This window comes from Pavona decussata, unplaced genomic scaffold, assembly GCF_977016875.1.
Source record: "Pavona decussata unplaced genomic scaffold, jaPavDecu1.1 SCAFFOLD_19, whole genome shotgun sequence".
In the NCBI taxonomy this organism is placed as follows: domain Eukaryota; kingdom Metazoa; phylum Cnidaria; class Anthozoa; order Scleractinia; family Agariciidae; genus Pavona; species Pavona decussata.
This window is the reverse complement of record NW_028145442.1, coordinates 364,842-374,836: the sequence shown is the minus strand read 5'-3', so window position 1 is coordinate 374,836 and position 9,995 is coordinate 364,842. Positions and strand designations below refer to the sequence as shown.

Genomic DNA, 9,995 nt, shown 5'->3' with positions numbered 1-9,995 from the left:
GGTAAGGGATCGTGATCAGCAAGGGCATTTGGATTACCGCGGGACAGGATATTGCGAAACTCGCTTTCTAAAGATAATATCTCGCGTTGTATCTCAAGGGCAGCGTTAACACTGTGGGAAACAGCGAATTCTTAAAGTTGTAATTTGCTGGCATCCCACCAAACCCGAGGGTCAGTGAATGCCGATTTTACGTCGCGCCAAGAAAGCCAGAAATCATAAACAGCTGGGTATTAAACTTCTAACTACCGCGACCTCTCGGGTTTGAAGTCCCAAGTGTAATATTAATACGGATTAAATGGTGATCTGAGTACGCAAAGGGATAGTCGTTAAACCCGCCGATGCGAGATCTCCAGGCTCACGGAGTAGAAAACCTATTTAACCGGCAACCGATACTGTGCGTACGATTAAACCAGGTATAAGAGCGCCCCGAGGGGAAAGAAACACGATAAAGATCCTCCAAATTTACAGAGTCAGTCAAAGTGTAGAGTTGCGACAGCCTTGTCGCCAAAGCTGTCATCTCCTCCAAACTTATCTGACCTAATATCCAGAACACAATTGAAATCTCCGACAACAACGGTTTCGAGATTAGGGTAAACGGCCAAAGGTTGCTAAAGAAATGCTTCCTGTCCCCGTGGTTACTCGGGGCATAAAGGTTGAGTAATTGAAAGGAAAAATTATCCCGACTTAGCTTAACGGAGAGAACTCTGCCCGCTAGATCGGTCTTATGATCCGACAGAGTGACAGAGCTATTCGGATGAATGAGCACAGCCACATCGGCAGATCGGTTAGAGCCCGGAGACCAAACAGCCTGGCCACTCCATTCGTTTTCCCACGTCTTACCTTGCGATAAGTCAGCAAGATGTGTTTCTTGCAGCACAAAAATATCGATGCGAAGCGAGTGAAGCGCTTCGAAAACCTTATTGCGTTTGTGGTGCTCGGCCACGCCGTTGACGTTAATGGACGCAAGCGAGACAGCCATAATAAAAATAAAAAGGTGGGGGGAATTAACGATATGATTCCTCGTCTTTGACTAATAGAAAGAATACCAGTCTGAAAAGCATGATTAAAACTAGAAACCATTTCATTACCGAGCTCGGGCCAAAAAAAATTTATAAAACTCTGCTGAGAAACCATCGGTACCAGGAGATTTGGCATTTTTAATTCTTTAAAAGCGTTTAAGCATTCGTTTTCTGAGACAAGACCTTCACACTGCTGTTGTTCCTCTTCTTTTAACAGAGATATGTTATCAGGTTTGAAAAAAGTGGATTCAGGAGAAACATCAGTGCTTTTAGATCTGTAGAGTGTTTCATAAAAGCGTTTTTCTTCCTCTAATATTTGGAACTGATCAGAAGTGTATTTATTACTACCAACTTTTAATTTAGAAACCGTTTTTCTATTTTGATTTCGCTTTTCTAGATTATAAAAGTATCTTGTATTTCGTTCACCTTGTTCATGCCAAAGTGCCTTACTTCTGATGATAGCTCCTTTTGTCTTTTGTCTCATTATTGTCTGTAGGCGCGATTTTGTCGCATAAAGTTCGTTTAAGAGAAGTTTATCTCCGGGATTTCTTTCAGATTTCTGTATTAGTTCGTTAACTTTATTTTGAAGTATAAGCTCTTCCGATTTCCTCATTTTTGCCTTGATTTTAGAATATTTCACTGTGAAACCATGAATCTCCATTTTCAGTAGGTCCCACCTCAAGCTCAAATCGTCAACATCGGAGTACTTGTTTTTAAAAAGGGTTATACTTTCGCGGAGTTTGTTGGTGTATTTCTCATCCTCAAGTAAGGAATTGTTGAACTTCCAAAAGCCAGGACCTTTTGGCTGCCTTGAACTTTCAGATTTAAGGTGTAACTTGATAATAGAGTGGTCAGTTTCGGGAGCGTTCAAAATTTCACATGTAAGCGCTTCGTTAATGAGTGCTTTCGAAATAAGAAAGTAATCTAAGCGGCACTGAATTTTGGAAGATTTCTTTCTCCAAATAAATCTCTCTTCAACGGGGTTACGGTCACGCCAAATGTCTGTTAAATCTAAAAGGTTGGCAAGCTGTTCGATTTCCTTAGTTACGAGGGCTTTTCTTGAAATTGGGTTTCCACCTTTTTTATCCCTGTTCGTCAGGGCACAGTTAAAATCGCCAACGACTATCATATTTTCTGCGTGAATTCGCCAAGATGCTTTTGAAGATCTTTAAAGAACACTATTTGCTGCTTTGCATCGTTCGGGGCATAAATGTTTGCGAGAATGAAGTGAGTGTCGTCAAAGGCTACATCTAGAATTAAAAATGTGCCATTTTTATCACAAATGCTTTTTTCCACTTTGAAATGTAAAGTTGGATTAATAAGTGTCATGACGCCCTTGCTATGTGTTGTGCCATGACTAAAGAATACTTTCCCACCCCATTCAGCTTCCCAAATACGAGCACATTCTATCGAGCTGTACGTTTCTTGCAGGAATGTGAAATGGTATTTCTGATTATGTAACCATCTAAAGATCCAACGCCTTTTGATTGATTTGTTCAGCCCTCTCACGTTTAGAGATTGGAATTTTAAATCAAAGTTTAAGTGTAAGCTCATTGTAAATAACAAAGGATAATCTGCATGAAATGCAATGGCAAGGGACTCTGATAGGTGTCTTTCGGTCAAAAGACAGAGATGGTGATTTTTGCATAATTCGGCTAGGAACAAGCGGGAGCAAACAAAAATTAAACAAAATAAACTAAGGGTAGCTAAACTAAGGGCACATGTAGCGAACATTTACCTCCTTTTTTTCAGGTACAAAGGCAAGGACCTAGCCTGAAGCGACGCGCTGCACCCGGCAGTGAATTAATTTAATAATTGGCATTAAGTCAATAAATTATAAGTAGTACAATACCGTTCATATGTCATTTAAGTCCTCTTCGGAATGAATTTTTATAGGAGATCCGTACGGGGACGTTTTGATGTACACATTGCGGCTAATGTCCAAACACTGGTTAGAACTCCGTCCTTTCTTCTCCTGTTTGCAGCTTCGACCAGGGATCTCCTGAAGGCCGTTGAATTTTCATTGATAAATATGCGATTGCGCGCTGTGGAGGGATAGTCGGGAAAAATATCCCTGATTTTTACATGTTTCAGCTTTGTACGTTCTTTATAGATCTTTGATTTAGTTTTATGGCTGCAGAACTTCACCAAGATGTTTTTTCCTTGATTAATCTTGTGGGATATTTCAATTTCTTCGGGCTCAACGGTAACATTAAGGGCTTCAGCAACTTTGACGACAACACTTTCCGTAGATGTGTACGCATCTTGCGGAACACCGTAAATTTCTAGGGAGTTTTTACGAGAATACTGTTCTAAGTGATCGAGATTTTCCCAAAGTTGATCGCACCCTTTTTTTTGTGCTTGTAGCTTCTCTTTTGCTGTTTTAAGCTGGATGTTCAACGCGTCTACAGAGCTTTTCAAGGCTTTATTTTCATCTTTAGTCTTCTTAAGGGCCTCTTTCAGATCTTTCAACTCGTCTCCATTGACCTTAACAGAGCTTTTGATATTTTCGATTTCTTTTCTGATCGCTTGATTCTCGGTAATAACTGAAGCGACAGATGTTTGGATGTCGATTAACAGTTTTTTAATTTCAAGGAGGTTTGGCTCCTCCTGGTCGTCGTCTGACAAGCTGGCATTTTCATTGAGAACTTCTGTAGAGTTGGTCGCCATATTGGACTTTTTTAGGCTTCTGTCTTCTTCATCAGTCGATCCACGATCTCCGCGTTTGTCCTTTCTTTGTGACGACATTTTCTTGATGGAAAGAAAGATCTTCTCTTTTAAAGCTGGAAATCACATTTCAGATGAAATTGGTTGCTGGAGAGGCGTCGGTTTGAGCGGTTTAAGCGGACATCAAGTCAACACGTCTGACCGCCATAACTATTTATGCAATTATGGAGCCAGAGCCAAAGTGACTTCAGGCATTTCAGAAACATCCATCGCAGCCAGAGCAAGGTCCGAGTCAGTTGGTAGGTCTTGTGGAGCAGCCAAAGAGTTTAAAAAGTCTATAGGCGAAGGAAAAAGTTCAGGCACGGAACTTGGGTCTGAAGGCTGAGAGAAGAGAGCAGAAGGCTGAGACGAAGATGGTTGGGACGCAGATGAAGGGTCCAGGACAATGAACTTTACTGAGATTGGGATGCCTGTGACTCAGGAGGGGATGATGCATCAGAAGCTGGCGGAGAAACCTCGGATGAAGGTGTAGCAGTAGTACTAGGTGGTGGGTCTGGATCCAAAATAGGACCAGGAGCAGAAACGGTAGAGGTACTCAGGGACGGCTGTAGGGGCTGGTGTCCATGTTGCCATCACCATCATCTGCGGCAGCGCTAGCACCAGCCTCAGGGTCAGCATTGGCATCAGGGGCTGCATCGTCACAGTAAGAAGCAGGGTGACACCAGCAGGAGAGTGGGCAGTCAACGGCGTAGTGGCCATTTCAATTCAATTCAATTCAATTCAATTTATTAAAGCACATTTTTCACGAAGGTAAGGCAAGAATGCACTAGCCCGCAAATAGCATAGGCTAATCTAGGCGGGTAGTGCAGTTGATTAGTATATATTTACAGAATATAATTTAAAGATATACCAATAATTAATGTGCAATAAGTTAAGTAAAAAATAATGACTGTCTAAATTAAAATTAAGAAAGTTTCATATTAGCTAATCATACCATTTTCTTTGCAAATGCTGCACCGAATTGGCTCGCTACAGTTGCGAAAGGTGTGGCCAAGTTGATCGCAGTTGAAACAAATCACGTTAGGGCAGGCTCAAGCAACATGATCAGGAAGATGGCATTTCCGGCATGTAGGGGTCTGTCTTTCATGCTTTCCGCGGGCTAGTCTGTGAGTGAAACGGAAAAAGGAGGGGATGGACAGTTTTTTTCTTTTTTTTTTCTTCTTTCTGGAGTTCAATAACCACACAATAGTTCAAAAACCACACATCTGTTCAGTGACAGTAGACCTTAATACTGTTATAGTTTTTTCTCAAATTTTATCACATGAGTTCAATAACCACACAAACAGTTCAAAAATCGCACATAAGTTCATTGACAGTAGACCTCATTTGCCAGATAGCTATAAGGGGCGGGGGTTGGGGTTTCGGGGTCAATGAAGAATTCAAAGTCCAATTAACACATCATCAGTTCAATAAACACACACCAGTTCAGTGACAGTAGACCTTAGTTGTAAGAAAAACTATAGAAGGAGTGCATTTAGTTTTATTTTCTTGGGACAAGTAGGAGGAGAGGGGAGAGGGTTTTATGGGGGCGAGGACCATGTTAGGGCAGGCAGAAAGCAGGAATAAACGAAATAGAATTTATATATTTATTAATAATGGTAACACGGCTTTTACGTACGCATTTAAAAATCCATTGTCCACTTATCCACTGCCGGTCATTGTAATCATGTTTAGCATCAGCTGTCTAATTATGCAGCTCCTTCTTGTACTTAGCTTCTCTTCCTGCTCTTCTATCTTGCTTGTGCATTAGACCAGTGGAGCAAAAACTGAACAAACCCGAAGCGCAAACGATTATTTGGTCCACTGAACAACCCTGTACCAAGATAGAAGCCCCTCTTGCACTATGAAAAACAGATCCTGGCCTTTTCTCTGTGTATTCAAATTTTTCTTATTTTATATCAATTGTGTAATAGTAGGGAGGGGAAGTGGGCAAATAAGGTTTATGTTATATCACAAGGGCCACCATGTACTACTATTACGGTTTAAATCAGATTTTTAGGCACTAAATATTTTAAATAGTTATCGATTTTAATAAATTTTTAGGGATTAAATATTTTAATTTATTACTTGTTGGTTAACCGTTTTATTTTATTTTATTAAGAGATTAAAAAGAAAACTACTTAGAAAATTAACTGGCAAATTCCTAATGACTTTTATATTCTTTATGATGCAGGCTTTCTGGTACCAACAAGCGACCATTGTGACAACCAAGAAGCCCCATCTGAGCGTTCATATTATTCTGATTTGATATCAGCTTTGAAAGAGCAAGAAGGGGAAGCGGGGAATTATGTTCAAGCCGCATCAACAGGACCTAAGTCTCATATTATTACGGCCCAATGACACTTTTAAGGCCAAATTTATGTTAATAAAAATTATACGTTTTGGTTAAAATTTTTAGATTTATCAAAGAAAAATGAATGGAAAATCCCCCAAAGATAAGGCAGGGAAGAGGTAGCTGACTAACTAATGAAAGCAAATAAAAAATGAGAACAATACATGTGATTTACAACTGTCATTGTTAATAAATATTGCTTTCTGCTCCTTAGTGCAAGTTGTGATTTTTGCTGAAAATTACTACAAGTTCTGGGTTTTTTTTTATAAAAATTATACATAACATTGTTCCTTATTTCGATGACTCTATAATTTGATCAGCCAAGCGGTCTAGCTGACCAGCCATTAATCAGAGCTAGGCAGCTACCCGCTTGGCCTCCATTGTAGATTTTTTTCACTTTTTTGCTTTTTTGATGAGTATGAGTTGTTGCTTTTTGATTCTCGCCTCCATTTCCATTAATTTGTATTCTTTCTCCACAAGTTCTTGCACTTTTTCATGCACTTTGGTTGCCTGGATGGCTCCCCTTATTTCCAGTGTTTCTTCTGGTGTAAGCTGCAACAATGATGTACCAAGCATTCTTATCTAACATTAGTTTGATAATTTTGATACCTAAAAAGATGAGCTCATCTATGCTATTTAAAACAATAAACAACTACATTAAAAGCAAAAAGTTCAATGCCTTGTCTCTTCAGGAGCTCAGAAGGCAAACAACGAAATAGGCCTTAGGGAGAAAGGGGATATAAAATACCCTTAGGAGGCTAGGGACGAGAATTTTGCAAATGAGCAACATGTGACCTATTTCCTAACATTTCGACGCCATGATGGTACCATTTGGCTGAGCCCTACGTGCCTTTTGCCGTTGTAGGTTGCTTTTTGTTTTCTATAATTAATCAGTACCTGTATCCTGGGGAGCCCAACGATTCTATTTTGAGGAGTGTCCACGATCTTAACCGCAATAATATTTGGTAAGTCTGATAAAAGTATTTGTTGCCGAAAATAATATTGAGCTCAAGTAACTTGAGCTACAAGATAGCGCAAGATTTTACCTTGCAGAATCTCCTATGTCATTTCAACTGTCTTACTTAACGGCCTAAGTGAGGCGTCGTAATTTTTTACTGATTGCCCTGAGCTGTTTTGAAATTTGAAAGGCAACCGACTATTTAACGGATTGCATGGCATTGCATGGTTGTCAGCGGCGGTGTTAACATCCTCACGAGCCTTGGGGGCAGCATCAGTTCGATCCTGGGCTGCCTCATCACGGTGGGAAGAAGGGGGATGCCACCAGGAGAGTGGACAGTCCAGGGCATAGTGACCATCCTCCTTGCAAATGCTACACTTAGTGGGTTCGGTGCAGTCACGAAAGGTGTGTCCCAGCTGGTCACAGTTGAATCACACTACGTTGGGGCAGGTGCAGGCAACATGGTCAGGTGGGTGACACTTCCGGGAGGTTTGGGCCTGACCATCATGCTTGACACATGCAAGTCGGCGGTCAAAACGTAAGAAAGAGGGGATGAATTGTTGAAGTTCCATCTTGACCACTCTAGTACCGTTCTGGATACCCTTGTAGCCCTGGAGGCCACAACGGCGAATATTTTGTACGTTGCCATAGCGACTAGGACGGTGTTTAAGGGCGCTGTCCAGCAGCAGAAAGACCAGAACAAGTAGAAGAAAAAAATTTCCGGAGGTAAGACGACTTCTTAAGGAACAAGGAGCGATAATCCGCGGAAGAAAAGGTAATAGTCACAGAGCCATTCGGGGTATGCTGCAAGCAGTGTACACCAGCAACATGGATGCCACAGTTCTTAAGGTCGTCGAACACTGCAGAAGTGGGCAGTTCCTTGTTTGGTAGGTTAAAATGGGCCATGCAGGGTTGCTCAGGTAACAGGTTGAAGGGATGCATATTCTCCTTGTCTTCATCACCAAGGCGGTTTTCGTACCGGTGAAAATGAGTATCGCCACCAAGTTCCATCGACGTATCAGAGGATTCACGGCCACAATGAGTGCGGCTAACAAAATCAGCAAACAGGGGTTGTGCAGGTAATTCTACATTAACGTCCGCCAAGCGGATCAGAGACAGAATTCTCCATACCACAAGGGTAGGAAATCAGAAATCAGAAATACGTTTTCGAGAAGAAAAGACTAGGGGGGAATAGGCTTTGCCGTTCTCCCCCCCCCCCCCCCCCCCCCTGGCGGGTACTTAGGACTTGCCTATACAAAAAAAACAAACAAGGTTACACGGCCTCTTGATCTTAGCCAAAAGGCAGGGAAGCGATGGCGAACAAGTTTGCGGGAGAAAGGGTGGTTCTTGTTCCCTAGCCTTGAGCAACCCAATCTCCCGCTAAATAATATAGACAATGGTAATTGGTAATGATAATGGTAATTCAAGCCAATTAATGTAGAAGGTATACAATAATAGATGGCTCAGAAGAGATTGCTTAGCAAGAGGACTGGAAGTGAATGCAGGGCCGGCTAGGTATCAAAATTGCGGTTACCATGAGACAAATTGAAGACAAATTAAAAGCTGTCACTGAGGAAGTCGAAAAGGCTATTACCCGTTTAGAGTCACAAGCTAAAGGAGGTGGTGGCACGAAGAAAAAGGCTAAAAAGCATCAAGTGGAAATTAGATATGATGTGTTCACCTCAAATGGTGAGTGCATTTGCTCTGATTATTCATGGATTATTTACTGACTCGTCATTTTGAATATCTAATGTTATGATTCCATTTAGACGAATTTTATTGCCTGTTGTTGTAGTTGGTTCCAGCACTAGCGTCACCTGCAGTGAACGTTCTTCTGAAAATACAGTAGGCTCCCATGTTGACAATCCTCACGAATTCCACTTTGAATATAATAACAAAGAAAGCGGTAAGTAATGGTAAACAAAAGTTTATCATCAAAGTTGATGAACAGTGCTCTGATTCATGGCCATGGATAAATTATGCAAAATAAAGCTTTAGGACTGCAAAGCTTAATCTGAAATTTAATGGGAAATCATAAAAATTGCTAATTTTTTAGCAGATTCCATATTACAAGAGGCATTTGAGGAAGCTGAAAAGCTAATTAAAGCAAATCCAATAAGAAGGATGACTTGGCAAACCAGGCAGACACGCCTTGAGTTTAGAGGGCTTCAGATCCAATCTTGCCTGTGATGCCATTTGCCAGGAAGCCTTATCATGGATTAGGGAGCCTAATTGCCCATCGCCCAGTGCTTTACTCCAGTTACTAAGCATGAAGTGACTAGAGTAGTATTGCTCCTCCCTGGATGGGTGCAGAGACCAGCCTTGAACCACTGACCTTCCGCTCGAAAGCCAGACTTGCTAACCACCACAACACCAAATTTTCCAATCCAGTTTTGATTCCTTGCAGGCCGATTTGACTTGCACGTTCCTCAGTTGCTGTGTGCCTCTTGTAATACTGCAAGTGAAGTGTCACTTGTCCAATTAGGTTATTGGCCAGGGCGTCCCACCAATGCCTCATATTTTTTGGACCATGCTGTGTTTCACTTTTGGGACATTGTAAATGGGACATGCAAAAGAATATACCAGGATCATCCACAAGTGCTTTTGTAAAAACATTGCCTCTGATTTCAGAAAAGAAATGCAGGGTGAGTACATGTACCTGGGTTTTAATGTGATTGATCAGAAATGAATGTGAATACCATCTTCCTTTCCTGTTGTTGTATTATTTTAACTAATGATTTCATTGTGTACCCCTGCAGGTAACGTCTGTCAAGACATTTCAAACATGTAAATGTTGTAGTACTTAGCTTAACTTGAATTTCAAACCAGTTACTAAGCATGAAGTGACTAGAGTAGTATTGCTCCTCCCTGGATGGGTGCAGAGACCAGCCTTGAACCACCGGCCTTCCGCTCGAAAGCCAGACATGCTAACCACCACAACACCAAATTTTCCAGTCAA

At 41.3% G+C, this 9,995-nt stretch overlaps 1 pseudogene; it reads right to left on the bottom strand.

Moving 5' to 3' along the window:
• Positions 1-2,275: 2,275 nt before the first annotated feature.
• On the bottom strand, positions 2,276-3,898 carry LOC146486892 (uncharacterized; annotated as a pseudogene).
• Positions 3,899-9,995: the final 6,097 nt, after the last annotated feature.